At 38.1% G+C, this 21296-nt stretch overlaps 1 protein-coding gene across 12 annotated transcripts in view; it reads right to left on the reverse strand.

Moving 5' to 3' along the window:
- Window positions 1–18199: 18199 nt before the first annotated feature.
- FOXP2 (forkhead box P2) overlaps window positions 18200–21296 on the reverse strand; it is a 1512938-nt gene continuing 1509841 nt past the window's right edge. For all 12 annotated transcript variants that reach the window (XM_081537130.1, XM_081537128.1, XM_081537123.1 and 9 more), the window contains one exon: window positions 18200–21296. This exon is cut by the window's right edge and continues 147 nt beyond it. The gene's annotated coding sequence lies outside the window, so the exon portion shown is untranslated.

Here is a 21296-nt window from a genome sequence, read left to right on the forward strand (position 1 = left end):
GGTAGTAACTCCCTCACCAGGCCAGCTTTGCATCAGAAACTTGGGCATGTTTCCTCCACGTTCTCCAAGTTTCCATGAGCCCTTGGAAATTCATTGTTTGAACTAGCCAGAGTGGATTCTGTGAACACTGTAACTTCTACCCTGAGCAGCTATTTTATGCGGAACAATTAACAAGATTTTATGGAGATATCAGTTAGGATTTGTTGGGTGCAAGCAACAGGAATCTGAATTTACTTGAAGGCTCTGGGGTAGCTGACAAAATGATGAAATGTCAGCTAAAGAACTAGACCTACAAAAGGAATGAATGAGGGAATTTCTGAGTGTTCAGAGAGTAAAAACTGAGGGCACCAATACTTGGATAAATTGTCTCTAACCTTCTTCTGTATTTGTATCATTCTGCTGAAGATTCAGTTTTGGGATACAGAATCCAACTAGCTTAGCCTGGCTCTCACGTCCATTCCTTACAAAGAGGAAAGAAGGAAGCCTTATTGATAGCCCATGCAAGATTTCATCTGCTGGGTGTGTGGTCATTCCTCAAAAGGAAACAGGGGTGCTTTATTATAAAATAAGGAAATGATTGTTACGTGGCAAAAACAACACAAAACAAAAGCAGTAACAACAACAAAAACCTCAAAGCAAAACAAAACTGAGAACAGGAATAACAAAGATTAGTAAGATTTTGATTCTATTCTTGGGAAACTAATTTTAATAGAAAAGATTTTGCACTCAAACTTTATTAAATTATAAAAGCAGCAGTCATAGGATTTAGAGCCCACACTAAATAAATATGACCCCATCCAACTTATCTGATTATATCTGTAAAGACCCTATCAAAATAAGGTCACATTCTGAAATTCAGAGGCACCTGAATTTTGAGAGGCAACTATTCAAGTTACTATAATAGACTCAGACTTTAGAATGAGTGTGGACTTTTACTTCAGTTGAAAATCAGTTCCCCAAATCATTTTCTCATGCAGATGCAATATAAATGTATTATTTTTAGATTATCTAAAATTATCATGCAATAAGAAAATGCATGTGATAATAAAATATGGGTATGACACTGTGGCATATCTTAATTCAGATATGAGCAAAGTATCTGCTTTAGATACCTTTTCTCAGACCTGATTTCTTTGCTGTACTCACACTCAGAGGATAGAGATCTGAAAACTTTACATATGGGCAGTGAATGATTAAATAAATAATATATTCTCTGTATTAACTTACTTGTCACATACTTTTTGGACCACATAGAAATTAAACAAACCTAGTGAGTGATTCTTTGTATTCTTTTGTAGAATTCTTAGAAATTCTACTATGCTTAAACAAACTAAGCTGTTTTAAACTGATTTATGTAAAATGTAATTAACAAATTAATACATATGAAGATTATCATAATGTAGTTTTTGTTGGTTTTTCAAAAATTACTGAAAGTACTGGCAAAGCTAATCTGCTATATATTTCTTTTAATTAAAGTGTTTGGAATAATATTTTTTTTTCTTCATTCAGCATATCTCATTCTTACATAAAACATTCTTACAAGGTTTTCATTTTTATATACTCAGAAGTATTCTGATATTGTTTCTGTTTTCTATATAACATCATATTTGTTCACTATAGAGTAATTAGACTATGGAGTTAGAAAAATATTTTTGTAAGACCTGTTGCTTTAAAACTAAAGCTCTTTCTAAATGGTGTATTTTTCCTTTAAAATATTAAACATTCTCATTGTATTAACCAGCCAAATAGGTTTAGGGTAGCAAAAACTCATCATTATAAGGCAAATCCTAAAATACCAGCAAATCTAGGCAGCATAATTTAGGATACTGTTTATATGGAGAAGTGATAGTCTTTCTTACTTTATTATAATTTATATTAATATATGCAACAGTAGATCATAAATTATTTTATTTGTAACAATTACTCTATAGGTAACAAAATGCTCTAATTGTTTATTCAAATGTATCAAAAACAAATGGTTTAAATAAGTCTTACTGCACATTACACATTTCATTTCCTGAGAACTTGAAAACTCAGACCTCTCAAGTGGCACAACTTCTGAAATCTAATATTGAACAAATGCCATATATTTAGCCAGCCATATATTTCTGTCTTATCTCAAGGCTCCCTCAGTTGTGGCCCTATTGGTCGGGGAGGGGGCCTTAGGGAGATTAAATTGGAGCCTCCCATGATTTACAATGACCATAAACAACTTTGGGTGGTCTCAGGCCCACTTAGACTTCCAGGCCTGTCCTGGAGTTGATCTGGCTTCTGCAGGGACATTCCTCCTTCCAGGATGACACCCAGGACCAGCATAGCCAGCCTGGAACTGCTCTGAATGTGAGCAGACTCCTGCAGCTTCATGTCCGGCATTTTTTCCATCACACTCTGGCTCCTTGAGCTGTGATCTGCATGGGCCCATGGGCCCATGATATTTTATCGAACACTCCCTTCAGGCCCTACACTGTCTTGTCAAACACCAGAGAAATTTTTTCCTCCCCACAGAGAGCTAAATCATCCTTCCTGGGTAATAGTGGTTAGAGACTGAGATGGTAAGGTGACCAAGCAGAGAGTTAAATGGGTACCTGGAACATTAGTGAGCACATTTCTGATTAAATATATCTACCATGAAATGCCTTCGACTTTGACCTGCACCAATAAATCCTGGTTTCTTTATAGCAAATGAAATCCTTGCACAGGTTGCTGGGTTTGTCCTCAACAGCTCTGTTTCTTCCTCAGACTATAGAATGGAACACTTTTCTCTAGAAATTAGAATATTCCTCACTAACTTGAGGGTTAACAGCAGGCACAGAAACAATGGAAAAAGTAAAAAAGTTGTCTGTCTTCTTTCCTAATTTCTCCTTCACCCTCTTAGTATGAATTAGAGATACTTCAGCTTCTGTCCTGGAAGATTTACAGCTCAAATCAAGAAAAAATCATCTCCCTTCCCTGTTCAAATGAACAAATGAAAAACAGTTCTAAACTATTCTCTCAGTATTTTAATCTACAAGAAATTACACATAAACAAATACTTCATCTTTCTTGGATTACCTTCTATGCCCTTGAATTTCTTTCTCATTTTTTATCTGTCTCTTCCTCTTTTGCCTTTTATTCTGTATGATTCTTTTTTTTTTTTAACCTTTTTGCTGATTTGTTTGTGTAATTTGTTTTTTCAACTCTCTTAATTCTGATTGATCTTTTTTCTTAGCAGCCTCTTCTTGTTAAATGGATACTATATTTTCTTTATTCTCTATAGGAGAGTAATTGAAAAAAAAAAACACTGCATTTTCTTCACTTTCTGTAAGATAGTAATTTTTTTAAAAAACCCACTATTTTCTTCCTTAAGACATTCGTTGTCTAGAGTCTACTGTTTTCACTCACTCATCTCTTTCTTTTTTATGCTGCCAATTGTCCTCAAGTGATTGCTAATGTATGGTTTTGGCTTCATGCACCTGATTGAGTGAATGAATGACCAGCTGAGGTCATTGTCACTGGTTGTCATGAGTTTCTATGTGTGACTCACACTCTTCTTTGAAAGAGAGAATTTACTGCCAGTTTTGGGTATGTGGGCAAGGTGTGGGGATGGGCAGACTTCACCTGAGGGTGCATGGGTATCCTCTAGGCTAACCAGTACTAATAAGATCAAGGCCCTGATCTGAGATGGCAACTGCAACACTAGCTTCCTTGGTAGACCACCTGGTGTCTTTAGAAAGTGGTAGCCTGCAAAGTGGTTGACTTCACCTCAGTGAATACAAGTTGCTCTCTTGAGATGATGGAAGAAAACAGAGGCACAGTCTCCCCAATCAATATTTTCTGGCAAAATGCCTCTTTTAATACCCAGTCTTCAGAAACATTCATCTTTCTCAATACAACATTTTTTGGCCAATAATTTTCAGAAAAAAAATATTTAAATCCCCCAAACTCAATGCATTTTAAACCAAATGATGGAAATGTCTTGAGATACCTTTGATTATAATTGGTAAAATCTTAGACTCATGCATAGATTTTTTTTTAAAGCTTTTAAGTGTTAAAGAGTATCCATACAGTTGAGTACATGTTACTGTACTAAAAGCAGCTGTTTGTTAGTAACTATATCTTTCAGATATCAGGAAGTGCTGTTTTCCGGCTTCTACATTTTAAAAGTTTATTACTTATATGTAGTTAGTTTACTATGTTTTAGTTACATTTCAAGAAATTTGTTGGAAGCTTTGAGTTTACACATTATAATTATTCTCAGTTAAACAATGAGAATATTCTCAGGATTAATATTTTCACATAGAACATCTCATTTTCAGAAATGGATTATAACATTAATTGAAAGAGGCCTGTAATAGGATTTCTGTTTGGAAATTTTTCTTATCTTTTTTAAGAATTTCTATTTTGTGTTATATGCCATATATGATACATTAGTATAGCATACAAGTATGTAATTCAGAAAAATAAGTGTATCTGAGCTAGACTGAGAAAGGGTTTTTTCTAAAAGTTATGTGATAGAAACAGTTGATAGATTATTATACCAGAGGCTATCTTTCTGATTCAATCTGGAGACCAACAGCACTACAATAGAAGAAGGCTTAGAGATGAGTGAGGGCAATATGGGTCACTGTAGACATTCTGCAGTTAATGCTTCAGTCCTTGTAATGGTTTCTGCCCCTTCTCCCAGTCCCATTTTCCTTATCTACCACCTCTAGGAAACTGCTATGTAAAACTGCTTTTGTTTCCTTTGACCCATAACTTATTATTCTCTCCATTATGATTTATCCATCATAACCCTTCCCAGACACTCATTTTTTGTCAGCTGTGTCCATTCTACTCCCTTACTTCAACCCTGAATTTTAATAGGTTTATGAATTTATTATTCTCTGGACTTCTATAAAGTCATTCAAAGTATTTGGGGGACAGAGAAGTAGTAATCACATGTCTCAGCCCCCTCCTCAAGGCAGACACCCTTGACTCCAGAGAGTTTGACGTAGGGTTCCAACGGGGGTGTACATGCAAGGGCCAGAAAGACTCCTCCTCGTGGTTGCTGTTGTTTAGTCACTAAGTTGTGTGGGAGTCTATTGTAACCCCATGGAATGCAGCCCACCAACTACCCATGGCCAAGAATACTGGAATGGGTTGCCACTTCCTTCTCCAGAGGAGCTCCCCTACCCAGGGATCAAACCCACATCTCCTACCATCTCCTTTCATTGGCGGGTGGATTCTTTACCACTGGGCCACCAGGAAGCCCTTTTCCCATTAGGAGGCATATTAATATCAGAGTTACATTCACTAAAAGGTTCCTTTAAGGAAAAATTTCTACTGAGAATAGGCTGCTGTTTATCTTATTCAAATATATATATATTTTAAAAACTCAATCCACTGCCAATAGCTGTACATTTGTGGTAATCAAGGTGATTTGCAGGTAAGTCCTATGCATGTCAAATTTAGGTGTATGCTTTAACCTAAAGATTCCACCCCAGTACTTAGGGAATCATCACAAGAAAACTAGAGGGAAAGCAAAACAAAACAAGGATGCCAAAATGGAGCAGGTAGATCTGAATTGGATGCAGTGAAAAACACAATCAAGAATCATGCTGTTTTTGCTTCCCCAATCAAGATCCAAGGAGAAAGAGATGGTGTCCATTTTCAAACTAACATCTATGGCTCAGAACTTCCTGTAGTTGAACTCCCAGCCCAGTGTTTATTTGTGTAGATACAACCTGAATGACCTGATTCATTTCATTTGAACAACTGTATAATCGTACTATAGGAATAGAGCCTTAGGGGGTTAGAAGGTGAATGGAGAATGTGGGGGAGTTGCAGCTAATTTCAATGTACGATGAGAAATAAATCAAGTATGACTTGGTCAGCAAAACCACATGGAGAAAGGTAGAGAAAGCTAAGGACAAAATCTCTCTTCCTGACTGCATTCTCAATGATAATTTGACAAAGATGCAAGCAAGGGTCCCAAAATTATGGAGAAGAAAATGTCTAACCTTTAGCCCAATGTCTAATTACAATAAGATAATGCAATAAAGTATTCCAGATAAAATAAATACATGTAGAGAATAAAAGCCAGGGAAAATTATCCCAGTTCTGAACCAGATACTAATGTGACCACTGTAGAAATACTACCCAGTTGTCGGAATCTTGTTAAAAGCAAAGGAATTTAAAAGACATGAAAGAGGAAAACTTTGAGTTGCAACATAATTCAAGTAACAGGGGGATCTAGTCACACAAAAAAGGTTAAAATGAAGACTATGATTCCTTTTAATGGAGAGCACCATGTGAAGGTATGGTGGAACTTGTCAAAGCAGAAAATACAGACTGTGGAGTTAATAGAACATGTTTCAAACCATGGTTCTGGATTCATCATGACCCCAGGACACACCAAAATAAATCTCTCTACACAAAACCTAGAAGTGGATTACATATAGTAGTGAAAGTCGAGAGCAAGATACCCTGATGAGTGCCGGAGACTGATTTTAGTTGCCAGGACAAAGCCAACAACATACCAGGCCGTTCTTGCAAGTCTTGTATACATAAGGTGAACACTTTCTTAAAAAAAATAAAAAATGTTGGTTGGTAATCAGTGAAAGCCAAAGTTTGCTAATTAACAAGAAATAAAGTCCTAAAGGGTGATTTAGACATGTTTTGCACATGCTTTGTAGCATGTCAGTTCAGCTACATGGGACCTGATGAACTGCAGATGTGATCAAGCACTGGATAAGCATGTGGCGGGGGCCAGAGTGAGCAGAGTCAGGGTATCATGGGTGGACTTCACAGGGACTGGTGGGTTAGGCTACAAAACAAAACAATCAGCAGATGTGTTACTTAAGTGAGGGAATCCACACAATGCGCATGTGAATCATGTTGTACACTTTAAATATTTTACCATCTAACTTGCCAATTACATCTCAATAAAGCTGGGGAAAGAAACGTCAAAGCAATCCTATACTGTTTAGTCCATCAGGACTCAGTGTATACTGAATGGCTTACTTTAGGTATATGAGCCGCAGACCCCATCTGGTCCAATGCTGAGGTCACCAAGCTTTGAGAACAGCCTGGACAGTCACCATTCTCTTCCTGTCCTGAAGAAGAGAATTATTTCCCAAGAAGAGGACCTTCAACTCACTGCTGGGCCTTGAGCAGATTCATTCAGTTGAGCAGGTCCAATTTGAACTTGCTTCTGAGTTCAGCCACCATTGACCACATCACCTACTATTGTACTCATAGGCCCACTTTCTTCTAATGTGGAGGCTCGGGAGAGGACAGCAGAGCTGGACACCGAGACCAATGCCTCCATTTCCTGTGTCAAAGCAATTATACCCATTCTACTCAGTAGGTAGGAGTCACAGAGTCTACAAATGCACCACCTCTAACTGCACAAATTCTGCTGGTGATGCAACAATTGCCAGGATTTTTCCAAGAGCATCCTGACTAGAAGTGGGCTCCCTGTGAGATGGTGGCCAGGCTAATGAACACACTGGCCACATATTGTTGAACACCTACTGAATTTATTAAAAAAAGAAAAGAAAAGAAAAAAAACCCAGCTGCACTGCTTGGTCTAAATGTACCTGAAATCCATGATCTATTTCACATTACAACAAATCTATAAGAATGCCTGTTACCTACCTGTTTTAATTGAAACCTCAAACCATATTAGGCTGACATTTGATGTAAAAAATAGTATTTACTCAGGCAGTACTGAGCCAAGAGTCAAATCCCCTCACCTCTTCCACTTGGAAGGGAACTGGAGTTCCCTTTCAGGGCAGGAATAGCATCAATTCGAGGATCACATGTCATACATTGATCCTTCAGAGCTTTGAACAAAGCACAGAATATTAGTCCCCTCATTGCCCAAGGAGGATGTGTTAACCTGCACCCCTGCACGAGTGAGGACACCACAAAAGTCACCTTCCCCCGCTGGATGGGCCAGCTGCCAACTGTGAGCGGGAACTTGGTTAGAGTAAAAGATTCTTTGTCAGGAATGTGGAAATTGTGACATTAGGGACTAGCCTGGGCTAGAGGATAAAGCTTCAATGAAATTTGCAAGTTCATTTTGGTTTATATACCTGTTGGAGCTGAGACATTAAATGCAGAAGGCTTTTAATCTAGGTATTTTAAACACTACTTGATACCATGGACTAGTGTCACTCAACAGAGAGCACTTCAAGGACAGAGCTATCTCTGAACCAGAATAAGACCCCAGGAAGGCAGATTCAGCCCAGAGCATCTGGGACGGGGTGATTTCCTTTTGTTTCAACATTCATGTTTGACAGAACTGGCTTTTCTCTTTGCCCCTGCTGGAGAGCTAATAACTTCCTTCAGGTCCACCCTACTCCAGTCCCCCACACAGGCTGGTACAGCTGACTTCATATGCAGATATGTGCTTTATTTACATTTTCTGTCATTCATTTGCTGTCAAGTAATCAAACATAGGAATGGGTCAGGTAGGTTAGCTTGACAAAACACAACATGGAGGAAATAACCACAGAGGATAGGTTGCAATTCGGTATTAGAGCAAGTCACAGGCAACACAAAAAAGATTACAACCTATCCCTCTCGTGTCTCAGAGAGTGCTATTCGTTCCTGAGATTTCTAAAGATGCATTCAATTCCTGCACACATCTGAGAGTTCTACAACTGTGGCTAACATTGGAAATAAATAATCCAAATCAGCTTGGCCACATTAACTGTGAAATCCACTTTACTAGTGAGATAGAATTTACTTCAGGCCATATAGGTCAATAGCCTTGGAGAGGGAATTCCAAAGATGAAGGCCCTTCATAGAAAATGCTCAGCCTTCAGACCTGTGTAGTTCTAAATCAGAGGGCTTAGCACCTCCAAGCCCTCCAGCTGGTGTGAGGGCAAACCCAGGAAAGAGGTGGTCATTGGATATAACCTAAATCCCCTCTCCGCTGCCTCTTCTCAACCCTTGAAACGGAATGCTGTTGAGGTCTGCTACCTTGATTCCCCCTGAAAGCAAAGAGGCAACTCATGAGGTATGGAAGCCTGGAGGGAACAAAGGCAAGTATGAACGTGTGTGAGCTCATACTTTGGCATGATGAAAAGTAGGTACTCTTCAAAAGGTCTGCTCTGTGGCAGAGGGGCTCGTTACTGAGAGCAGAGCTGCACTGCCCACACAAAGGCAAGTGGGGAGGAAAGGGGCTCAGTGAAGTTAGAATACAGACAATATGGCACCAGAGATCACTGAATCTTAAAAATCTGTCTGCTACTAGCAGAGCCATTTAAAGATAACGGTATGAGCAACAAATGGACTAGGCTGGGAGAAATGTTTTCTGGTTTACTGTCTACAGGTAGCTTTCAGAAATTTTAGTTGAAAATATTTAATTTTTATCAGTCGAAATGAAAATGAGTCTCTGGTAGGGAAAATAACGGTGTCTACATCCTAATTCCAGGAACCTGTGAATTTGTTAGTTTCTACAGCAAAGGCTGTAGATAGAATTAAGGTTAACAGTTAGCTACACCTAAAATATAGAGACGATTCTAGATTATCTTAATGCATATATTATCCAGTATAATCACAAGGATACTTGTAAGTGGCAGAAGGAGGCAGAGGAGGTCAGAGTGATGTGAGGACTTGATCTATTTTTGCTTGCTTGAAGATACAGGGAGAAGGCCACAAGCCAAGGACTGTGAGAGACTTCTAAAAGCTATTACAGATCAGAAAATAAATTTTTTCCTTGTGCCTCCAGAAGAGAACACAACCCTGTCAATACCCTTATTTTACTTCACTGAGACCTGTGATGAGCAGATATAAGACAATAAATTTGTGTTGTAAGCCACTGACTTAGTGTTAATTCATTAGAGCAGCAACAACAAACTAATACAGAAACCAACAGTCAGCTTGACATGCAAATGTGTAGTCTTTGCATTCAGCTTTGTCCATGGTAGTGATGGTCAGGAAATCAAACAGTCCAGGAAAACATAAAAAAAGGAAGTTGTTGCTTAAGTGGAAGGCATGCTGCTCTATACACTTAGTTGGCTAGCTAGCACCTTGGTTTCATCGCCTACATTTTATGTGGTAGCCTGCTGGCAATGAGAACTTTTAGCACTTATTATCCCAGGAGAACTAACTTCCAGCACATAGTTGATCCCAACACTTCTGGATCAATCCTAAAGGATGATGTGTTAAGTAATTGGCTATTACATAGGTAAATCTATTCAACCAAAGAATGGGACAGTTACCTTCACTTGCTTCTTGGGTCTTCTGAATACCTAAAGCCCAGCTATTGTAAAATATTTCTCTCTATATACTTTCAGGGGAAAACTAAGAAAAAGATGACCTTGCTTTACTTTGAAATTTGGGATGAAATTAAAGAATGTATAATAGCTGTGCCATATTTAAGACCATTTCAAACTAAAAATTGGTGTTATGGTTAGAAAAGAATTTCAAGACAAGGAAAGCTAGGTTTCCAAGTCACCAACGCATTTTCCTGAGAATTGAAGACTAAATTAACTTCAGGTAGAGAAACAAAAATGTGGAAATGTACCTGAGACACAATGTGACCCTGTTTCTCTTTCAAATTGAACTATTTTTCATGTGATATGTAAATTTAAAAAAATGTATCGAACATGGAATGGTGTTCTGTTTCACATATGATAATATACATGTTTCAATGCTATTCTCCCAGAACGTCCCACCCTCACCTTCTCCCTCAGAGTCCATAAAATTGTTCCATGCAATGGGATGACCCAGAGGGATGGGATGGGGAGGAAGGTGGGTGGGGGGTCCAGGAAGGGGAACACATGTAAACCCATGGCTGATTCATGTCAATGTATGGCAAAAACTATTACAATATTGTAAAGTAATTAGCCCCCAACTAAAATAAATAAATTTATAAAATAAAAAAAAAAATGTAGAATTTGATCCACTTCTCTGACATTATACATTTTTAAACATAATGCACTTTTGATAGTGCCTGGCATACAACTTTCATTAATTACTGGCATCCTTTGATAGAATGACTCTACTTGAGTTCTTAGGAAAGACTGGAGGGAGACTTTCCTGGCCTAACCAAGGTGGGGTTAGTTGAAGACATTAGTTCTTTTATTTGGACCCAAGTAATTCTTACTACTGGTGGCCCCATTATATTTTCCAAGAAGTGGCTAATGAGAAAGGGCTAGTGCTAACCCAACTTAAGGACTGAAGAGGAGTAAGTGAGTGAGCCCTGGGGTGTGGTCTCCTCTGAACGAGCAAGCACATTTTCAACACAATTGGCTGCCTAATCGTGTGTAGCAAACTTGGCTGATGTATTTGGATGTGTAAGCAATTATGTTTCCGCTAAAAGCCTTGGTTGGTAATGCTTTTGTTCTCCATTTCTTGCAACTGAACTAACAGAAGAAATTGGAATGGAAATGGTTTTCAATATATTTTGTTTTGCTTTTTAACTCATTTCAAAACATTTTTCAATTAAGCTAGCCAACTGATCCAAAGTTTATTATACCTCCAGACAGCACATAAAATAGATAACAAGGAGAAAAAGAAACACAGTGGATAATAAAAGAAGTTTTAGTAATAAAACATATTCTGATTTTAAACAAAAAGCCTACATGTTTGCTTTAAAGCACTCCATTTAAATGTGATTAACTGTACCGAGTACCTCTGAGTACTAGCCACAGTTGGTATCGAGTATTGATAACAAGACAAGGAGTCCCTGACTTCGGGAAACATTTCTTCAAGGACGCCTTTAACGGGTATTGGCTTAATATCTGAGTCACCTGAAATTGCATGCGATGAGACTCAAAGTCCAAAAAAATAACAATAAACTACAGGCTCTAAATATTTCTGATAACCTATCACAGTCTCCACTAAGATTTTCACATTGTGTTGCTAATTTCAAAGGTATTACCCACTGATACACTTGGGGGTCAAACAAACAGACAAAATGTATCCATGTTACCGCCTTCACTCATTTGAAAAATTAAGCAGACCACAAAGAAAGAAACTTGAAAACAGCCATGTCTGTTACAGAAATACAGAAATTGGGTTTCAAAACACTTGTTCTTGCAATCACTTTCTGCAGGTACTATATGTTATGTTTCTGTAATCCAGGTAAATTTAGCACTTCAGAATTTTAACTTCAATGTGGATTTATTATTCCCTCCTTAAAATGCCTCCACGTGCAAAAGCAAAATCACACTTCACATGTAAGAAGCTGTGGAAAAACCGAAGCTCTACATTTGAATCCAGTTTTTTTTGTTTTTCTGATTCTGCAACATTAGTGATGTCACTATAGACCTTTCCAACTCTCAACCCCCTATCTGATAAATGGGTAAATTTCACATATTACAGGCTGCTTGCAAGCATGAAGTAAGATGACATAAGAATTTTCCGAAAATAGTGCCTGGGCAGAGGCTCTTCAGACCTGCACCTGAGAGAGAACCCTACAAAAATCCATCTTTGAAAACCAGCAGGTCTGTGCTGGTGGTCCAATGGCCAAGACTCCTCGCCCCCACGCAGGGGGCCTGGGTTGCTCTCTAGTCCCAGAGCTAGATCTCACACCCCCCGCAAGGAAGATGGAAGACCCTGTGTGCCGCAACTATGACCCAGCGCAGCCAAATAAATAAGTAAATAAAAATATTTTTAAAAATTCTGCCTCCCAGGGAAGGAAAATTAAAAAGAAAGAAAGCAAGCCAACGGCTCTGACATCCATGGACCCACAATGAACTGAGACAGCTCTTGAAGGGCTGCGCGTCTGCTCGCACTCACCTGCTCCAGGGTCCAGCGCACAAGCGGCTAAAGGAGAGGCGTCCAGACTGAAGGAGGGTCATTTGCTGGTCTTGCCCCCTCAGCCTGAGGGACAGGCATCTGGTGTGTTGGCACCTGTAGGTGCCCTCCTAGAGGAGGCCGGGGGCCGGCACCATCTTCCCGTGCTCCTGCCTCGCTCCAGCAGTGAGAGCCACCATTTTCTTTTCTTTTTTTCTTCCTCTTCTTTTTTTTTTTTTTTTAACTCTAACCTTTATCGAAAGAGTTGAAATAAATACTGAGAGTAAGATTTTCAAAATATATATCTGCAAACTCTGTCCAGGAGATTTTAAGTAGCTATCCATGACATTGGATACAAGACGATTGTATTCTTAATTCCTCTGGTGCTCAGCATCTTCAAAGTTAAGATTCGGCCCTCCTGGAAACTGACTTGATGCAAAGCTAGACAATGCCTGAGGAAGTTTTCCTTATTTGTCTCCTTATATTCCTGTGAGGGTGAGAAGCATGAGAGGAGCGGAGACCCATGGAGTTCCGGAGAGAAACTCGGATGCACCGGCGGACAGAGGATTTTGGGACCACTTCGGCACCCACGGGCAGCTGGTACACGTGGTGGATTAGCACTGATTGCTCTCAGCTGAGTTCAGGAATGGGCATTCTTATTTCTGCAATCAGCTCCTGAATTAGGAATATCTGTTCTAGAAAGTGTATCCAGTCTCTAATGTGCTCCTCTAATAGGATGCTCATGTTGAAGTTTTCATCAACAGATTGGTAAAGAAATTTGGGGCGGAGATGACTATTGCTTCTCCCGGGATGGGAAGGCTACTGCCTTCTCAGCTGAAGCCTAGTTAGAGGGCTTCCTCCAGGAGATTATGCTAAGAACTTTTGAATATGTTCCCTGAAATTGGGAGACCAAAAGGACTGGAGCCTGACCCACACTTGAGAAAAGTAATTCTAGCTGGACTCAAGCCTGACTCCCAGCTGGCGGAGCTAGAGAATGGTTAGTGACTTTGCTGGTCCTGCTAGCCTGTTGCAGGGAAATGGCTGTGAGAATGTTTCCATCGTGACCCTGCTGACCAGACAGTGCAATCGTTAATGGGGAGATGGGCAGGGCAACAAAGCAAAAGAGAAGGACCATGGTCTCCACAGCCTGGCTCCAACCTGTCACAAACCTGATTTAGAGTTGGGTAGAAGGTGTCACCCAAAGTCAAGTTCAGAGTTTCAACTAAAACATGGGGCTGTGTTCTAAATGTCTTATTAGGGCATTTTATGATGGCAAATGACAATACAAATGTCTGTTACTCAAGAGTGAGCTGATACACCATGGAACCTGCACAAGTTCTAATCTGGCACAGCAGATTGCCCTGTTAATAAAGTTTAGAAAGGCAATAAGAGACCGAAATGACTTACCTTTTGGTTATATTCTTTGAGTTATCCTTGTTCTACCCTTAGTCACTCAAGTCTGTTTACCTGTACTGTTATTTAGAGTTATGTGATATTTTTCTGTAAAGTTTACACAATTCCTGAGTCCTAAGAAGGCTCTTCCAACAGTTCTGTACCCCATTAGAAATTTAATCCTCACTGGAGGATGAAGAATTTTGTGAGGTCCTTATAACATCATCTCATTTTTGGGAAGGGGAGGTGGGTGGAAAGAAGTTTAACTCTTGAATATAAATAACATGTTTTGGCAATAACATTGAGAGCCACAATGAAATCAAACTTCACATCTAGCATCTTCGCCTTGACCCTGCCCAGTTGACTTAAAAAACCCATTACCCAGTGGGAGAAAAGTAAGAAGGTAGAAAGTTCTACTCTGAGAGCCTACCAAGCACAGATATCAGCATTTACTAATAAAAATTCACCAAATGTAGTATTCTCACCAATGGCACTTTTCACTTAAACTATTTGGAAACCAAAGTTTCCAGTGTGGAATTATCCCCAGCTTCTAGATTCTATACACCAATAATGCTCTCAGGTTTTTGGCTAACAATGTGAACACTTCTCATAGTTCATTGCCACTGAGGAACCAAACAAGGATTGGCAAATCTGTGGACCTTATGTCCTACCACCTTTACTTTTCTCAAGGCAGAAGTCACTAGCAGGTGATGGCACATTTACCTTAATTGAAGATATGGCCTTATTATCCATATTCAGGTACTTACTCCTAATGGGCTTCAATATCATGGCTTACCTGAGACCAGAGTTGTAGAAAATAAATTCTCTTTTGTTCAAGCCATAATTTCTGAGGTTGTGAGCATGTAATATAAAAGCTTTTTCCTCCTGATTTTGAATAGGTTTCTTAGAAATAAACCTGATATGTCATTTAACTTGTTCTAAAAGGACTGAAGCCTCTTTTTAGATGTCTGATCTCAATATGACCATCTCTCAAATTTTATGTATCATATGTGCTCTTAAAGTGACCCACTGATGTTTCTAAATGCTGGAATAACAATTGTACTTCCAGAATATCCCTGTTAGAAAATTAGGAGTCATAATTATCTGCCCAAGATGGCACCTTCAGCAAAATGACTGACACATACATTATTCATTAATAACAGCTTTAAATTTATGCAGGGAAGAATATTAATGAAATATTTCCATTTTACGGTGGAGATTACTATAAGGTTATTTCTAAAATGATGGGAAAAGGTAAGGGAAATAAATATTGCCAGTACCAAACAGAACTGATTTTGCTTCAGAATGAATGTTAAATTGACATTCAGTGGGAACATAGCCATGAGAACCAGGTGTCAGGAATTGGAGATAACCTAGATATGAGATTATTTCATGAGATTCACATAGCTTTTCATGGCTAATAGTGAAACCAATTTGCTGTGTAAAATTATTTAATAATTTTTTTTGCACCTTTTTTCCTTTTTATTAATTTTGAGCTTATCTCTACTACAAAAGAGGCCAAAACTAAATAAATGCATGGCATCTGTAGCAAGCTTTTGTTATTGTTCTAAGACTTTTAACATCTAGGACTGATAACTCCAGATGAAATGTTTCGATTGAGGTTCTGTTGATTTGATTTCTTATGGATTACTGTGCAGAGGTCCTTTCTCTGATGAAGGGCATTGAATAGAACATTTAAATGTCAGTGCAGAGTTCAAGTGCAAGGATTCTCTGCATGGTGCTCACCTCAATTTTCCTGTTTTTCTTTCCCCCCCAAATGCTTAATTTTTTGGCTTGTGGAGGATAGGTGAATATATAATCATAATAACTTTCTATTAGCAGAAATGCTATTTTTAAATTTTATAATTTCTCCTTTTTTCAGCACATTTGATCAAAGAGGATTAGTAACTTCTAAATGTTGCATTTTCTATTAAATTAAGTGTTAGTCGCTCAGTTGTGTCCAACTCTTTGCGACCCCACGGACTGTAGCCCAACAGGCCCCTCTGTCTGTGGGGATTCTCCAGGCAAGAATACCGAATTGGGTTACCATGCCCTCCTCCAGGGGTTCTTCCTGACCCAGGGATCGAACCGGGGTCTCCTGCATTGCAGGCAGATTCTTGACCAGCTGAGCCACCAGGGAAGCCCAGTTTTATTAGCTGCATTTTCTATAGTGTCATTTACATATATTTAAAGGAGAAGTAAGAAGGAAGCCATATTCCCTCCCAACAACTGTCACATGCCTCGTGGCTCTAGGGCTCTGGGCTGCCTCCAAAGAGAGGAAGGTAACGGTGGCTTAGGGGCTCTCCCTCCCATCAGCCTCTCAGGCGGTATTATAGGAACAACGTAAGCTCCGGGAAGCTCCTCTTCACAGTCTCCCCAGATCCTCTTAAACTGAACACAAGAGAATCTGCAGGTGATTGAGAAGAGAATCGTGTAACTAGTCAAGTTTCAAATGTCCGGTCAGAGTGGGAGCACTGTTACAAATTTCTTTTCATTTCCCTTTCTTCTTCATGTTCACCTCTGCTCTGCATGGGAATGCAGTCCTAAGTTAACAAAATACATTGGGTTGGGACATTTACTTTCAATAATCAATAGTGAAAAATGAACCCTAAAGTTCAAAAACTTAATCTCATGGTCACATTTCTTTTAAAACAATTTTTATCCAGTGGAAAGCTCTTCAGTCCAAGGTACTCTTTCATTGGGATGACAGATATTAGTAAATTATGAATAAAGTAAAAATATACTCAACACATTAATTTCCTTTTTTTCTGATTATGGGAGACTTAGGAATGTATGTTGAGGTTCAAGAAAAAGGCAAACTTTCCTGCTGCAAAGGCCCTAGCTTGCTTGTCTTGTCCACTTAGAAGGGTCTGGGTCTGATCCCTAAAGGCCTAAGAAGCTTCCCCTTAGAAAGCTACTTACACTTTCCTTGTACATTCTCCTGAATCAGGGCAGGATACCATGGGTGTGACTGATACTCGGAGGCAAAAAAGAACAAATAAAATGAAAAAGTTAAACATAGGAAACTCATCACAGACCCCCCCCCTTTGTAATTTAGAATTTAAATGTCAAATTCTATTGGAGTAAAAACATGAGACCATGAGACGATTATATGAGGAAGCCAATTTGAACCTGAAGATAGTTTTTAATGGAATGTATTTGACAAACAGACCCGTTTTTATTGATTGAACTTGAGTATGGTTTGGTTTATGAATCCTCATTCCTAAGGAAATGATTTAAACAATTTGTGGGATATGTGTACACAAATTTATGACTTGGTTCTGGCAAGGAAGATAGTCTCTCCGAAAGAATAAAATCCTAGGGGTTATAAATGGGTCCAAAATTATCAGATTTTTTATTTATACTTCAGAAATGTAATCAAGTGAATGAAATGGTTTTATATACATTTTTACATCCAACAGCAGTGACACACTGTTCATACATGAATTCTATAGGAAAATGTACATCTTTCTTTTTTTTTTCCTAAGTAAGATTTGCCAAGTGTTCATGGACAAAAAACTTTCATTGCAAACTGAACTAATGAAATGACAAGGATAAGCCATGTTTCTTTCAATAGCTTTATGGCATTAATAAAGCTATTGTTTGAATGCATGTTAATATTGTCATGTGTAGGATGAAGTCTCACAAATTCCCCAAAATGTGAATGATCAATTTGAAAACTTTACAAAATTGTCTAATAGATTTTGTGACTGAATCTGCCCAGGGATGTTAAAGTCCAGGATGGTTTACTTTAAGTGTACTTCTGTAGCTCTATTCCTAGCTGACTATTCTTCGATTCCCTAATCACAAAGAAATGCATTCTTATGAAGTTAAGCAGCTGTAGACACAGAATGCTGATGACATTTTCTCCATATCTTAGTTATCTAAAGAAAACCCAGTTAGTGGTAATTCTACCAAATACTTGTAACATTCACATGAAATTTTAATTGATTTTCAAACAGTACAACTGTGCCATGAATCCAACCACATAGAATATAAGCCTTAAGCCCACTAGGTTTAAGCAATTGTGTCTTTGTAGACTAAAACTATGTAAAATAAAATCTGATAACTCCCTGGTGTTAGAGGTAGACAGTTTTCTTTCAAATCCTAGGTTTGGTCCTTTATTTTATTCAGCAGTGAAAGCCATGAATACAGAACGAATAACAGCTGTTACAATTCTCAACCATGACTTCTAACTTCAGAGAATTCAAAGTATGAACATAGTACACAGTAATGAAAAGTATCAAAAATTAGTTTACCTCAAAAAAGATAAATAAAACAGGTATATTCCACCAATACATAAACAGATGTTTGTGCTACAGTTAAAATTTGCTGTATACAAAAGATCATAGTCCCCATAATCAGCTTATGATAGAAGCAAGAATACATGAGCCATTTAAATTGTCAGACATTATGCTTTATAAGGTATGCACAGAAGTTCAAGCAATAAATACATACATTAGTTCAAAGCCTTACAATAGCTACGCAAAGCAGATGCAGAAAAGCAGATTTGCTATTACTAGCAAGCAATGATATAAGAGTAAAAATTCATGAAATGCATTAAAGCAACATTTTTCTTAGAAAAAGTCTGGTCATTTATGGGTCCACCAACATTTTTACATAATATGCACAATTATCAAAATACAGACCAAGCATTTCAGAAAACTCCAAAAAACCTAAAATCTATTTTCAAAGCAATTGCAGTTTTGGAGGTTTTTCTGGTATAATGTGCAAGCAGCTATTTTTTAAAATTGTATTCATATAAAACCCATGCAAAACTCTACAGGTATATGCATTCTGTGGCTGAGACTTCCTTTCAAAAGTTTGATAACTGAGGTATGCATACTTTAGCATTGTAGTCTTAGGCCACCCTCCTGATGGTACAGCTCTCAAGATTACTTTCAGTCCATCAAAGCCTTTGAACATGCACCTGAAAGACCCATTTTCCCTTCAGATAAGCCTTCCAGTAGGATTCTAGATGACTGAAAACCATCCTTCCCAATCCCAATCTTTCTTTTGATACCATATCGTCAACTTCCCATTCACTGATCATGACCCAAAGACAAACAGAATGAAAAGTAGCAGTTACTGTGACGTTCTCACGTTTCATGCAATCTGCCATAATTGTTCTAATTTTTTTTTCTTTTTTTCTTTTTTTTCTTTTTTTTTTTTTTGCAGAGGTAGAAGCTTTCAGAAAGCCTTTTGGGTAAGTGGGAAAACCCTTTTGAAAGCCGTTATGTCCTTTTATTTGGTGTGATAGATGACTGGGTATTTCTCTAACTCTATTTGCTGACTTCAGCAAAGAATAAATGATGAGCTTAGTTTGCAAGGACCAGCTCCATCACATGGAACTAGTACATATGTTAAGCTCTAGCAGCCACCTTCTGTCGAAACTGTTTGTAAAGCAATAACCATCATCAGGTTATGAGGTCCCTTGGTTGGGGGAAATAGTATTATCAAGACTTGGCACAGCACATGAAAAGCAACACGTAAAGTTTCTAGGTTTTAAGCAAACATTTGACTATGCTATTTTCAACTACACCATAATGCATTATCCTAGTTTGGGGGTTTGGAGTCGTCACGAAAACCAGCATTCCAACAATTTGGCCTGTGCAAGTCTTTGAAAGGGAGTGTATTGTTAGTGTTAATATCCCGTATCAGCAGAGGCAGAATTATATGTAACTTTGGTTTGACTGAAAATAAATACCATGGACTACAATTGCTATAATCTTTGCTTTCAGTGTAAAAACTCAGCTAGATCACTTTAAAATCAATATGAAATTAATTTTTGGCTTTACTAGACCTTTTATGTTTGGTTCCTACTTTTTGTTTTTTTCATTATAACTTAAGACTATAAAAAATAGTACACAACAAAGATTCAGACCATACAAGACATCTTCTAACAACATGTATTCACCACCAAAAATAAGTGACTGGATGGGGAAAACAAAAACACAATGTCCTATATATATATAACAATATGCAATCTGCATTTGCATCAAGTACATAATCGTTTTGGTCAGTGATCCACATTTGTTGCTTTCTAGCATATCATAATTTCCACTGCAGATTTTGTCCTCACCTCTGTCTTTAATGAAAGCAAATCTTCATTGCATTTAGATGGACTTTTGGCCTCAGAAGATTACTCTGTGACTGAATTAGGTTTTTTAGTTGTGGTTTTTGTCATATTTGATTCTTGGTTTTTAGGGCTAAATGAAAAGATCCCAGAGGTCATCAGAAAACAGCAGGTAGTTCATGGAGAAGGTTCCTTTGTACTAATTGAAGTTACAGAAGGCTGACCAAAGCATGTGGCTGCTTCTGTCCTTGAGCTCTTGGCCATGGTTAGAGTTGGCTTTGGTTTGCAGCTGTAGCCTTTGACTGTGTTTGCAGGTAGACAAAGCTTTATCACAAGGAGGTAAAGAGTACAGTTGTAAGATCTATGCAGATATGCAAATGTTTCTATGGTGCTTGCACAGATAATGTTAGCTTAGGATTGCACTTTACATCTTAACACTAACAGCACAGACTGGAAGCCTAAGGTTTTAGATGGTTGCAACAGTCTAATTACTGTGTTTTGTAATAACTAACTTATGTCATTTACAGTTGGTGGCACCAACATAAAAAACTAATGTTCTGTTGTTTAAAATTCAGCTAGATACAAGCAGTGACACTAATTTCTGATACTACTCCTGTGCAAATTAAAAACAATAGCAACAAGTTGAACTTGACCAGCAATTGTTTCTAACATTACAACTACTGAATGCTGGAAAATTCACATTAATGAAACTAACACTATTTTTGGCAGTATATGAGGCGCGTTTGCTTTCTACAGGACGTGTATCCTCATATTCAGTCATTTCATGAACCCTTAAGAGCCACATTTTTTTAAATGGGCAAAGCCATTATAGAAAGATCAGTTTTTTTTTTTTCCCAAGAAAATCAGTTTTTGTGTTTTTTTTTTTTTTTTTTACTAAAAAAAAAAAAGAGAGAAGGAGAGAGAGAAGAAAACAAGCAATTTGCCTGTTGGTACTGAATCCCAAAGGGCTGGCTTCATAAGTTCCTTTAAGGGCTGTCTCCTTTATCCATGCTTAATAAATAGTCACAGTAAAAATCTGTCAAATATTCATGGTTGTGGAGTGGTTATGAAGGTCAGTGATATGTCCCTTCATGCTGAGGTTTCACGAGTCAGT

Source organism: Giraffa tippelskirchi, chromosome 10, assembly GCF_054371585.1.
Source record: "Giraffa tippelskirchi isolate mGirTip1 chromosome 10, T2T-mGirTip1v1.2.pri, whole genome shotgun sequence".
Taxonomy (NCBI): domain Eukaryota; kingdom Metazoa; phylum Chordata; class Mammalia; order Artiodactyla; family Giraffidae; genus Giraffa; species Giraffa tippelskirchi.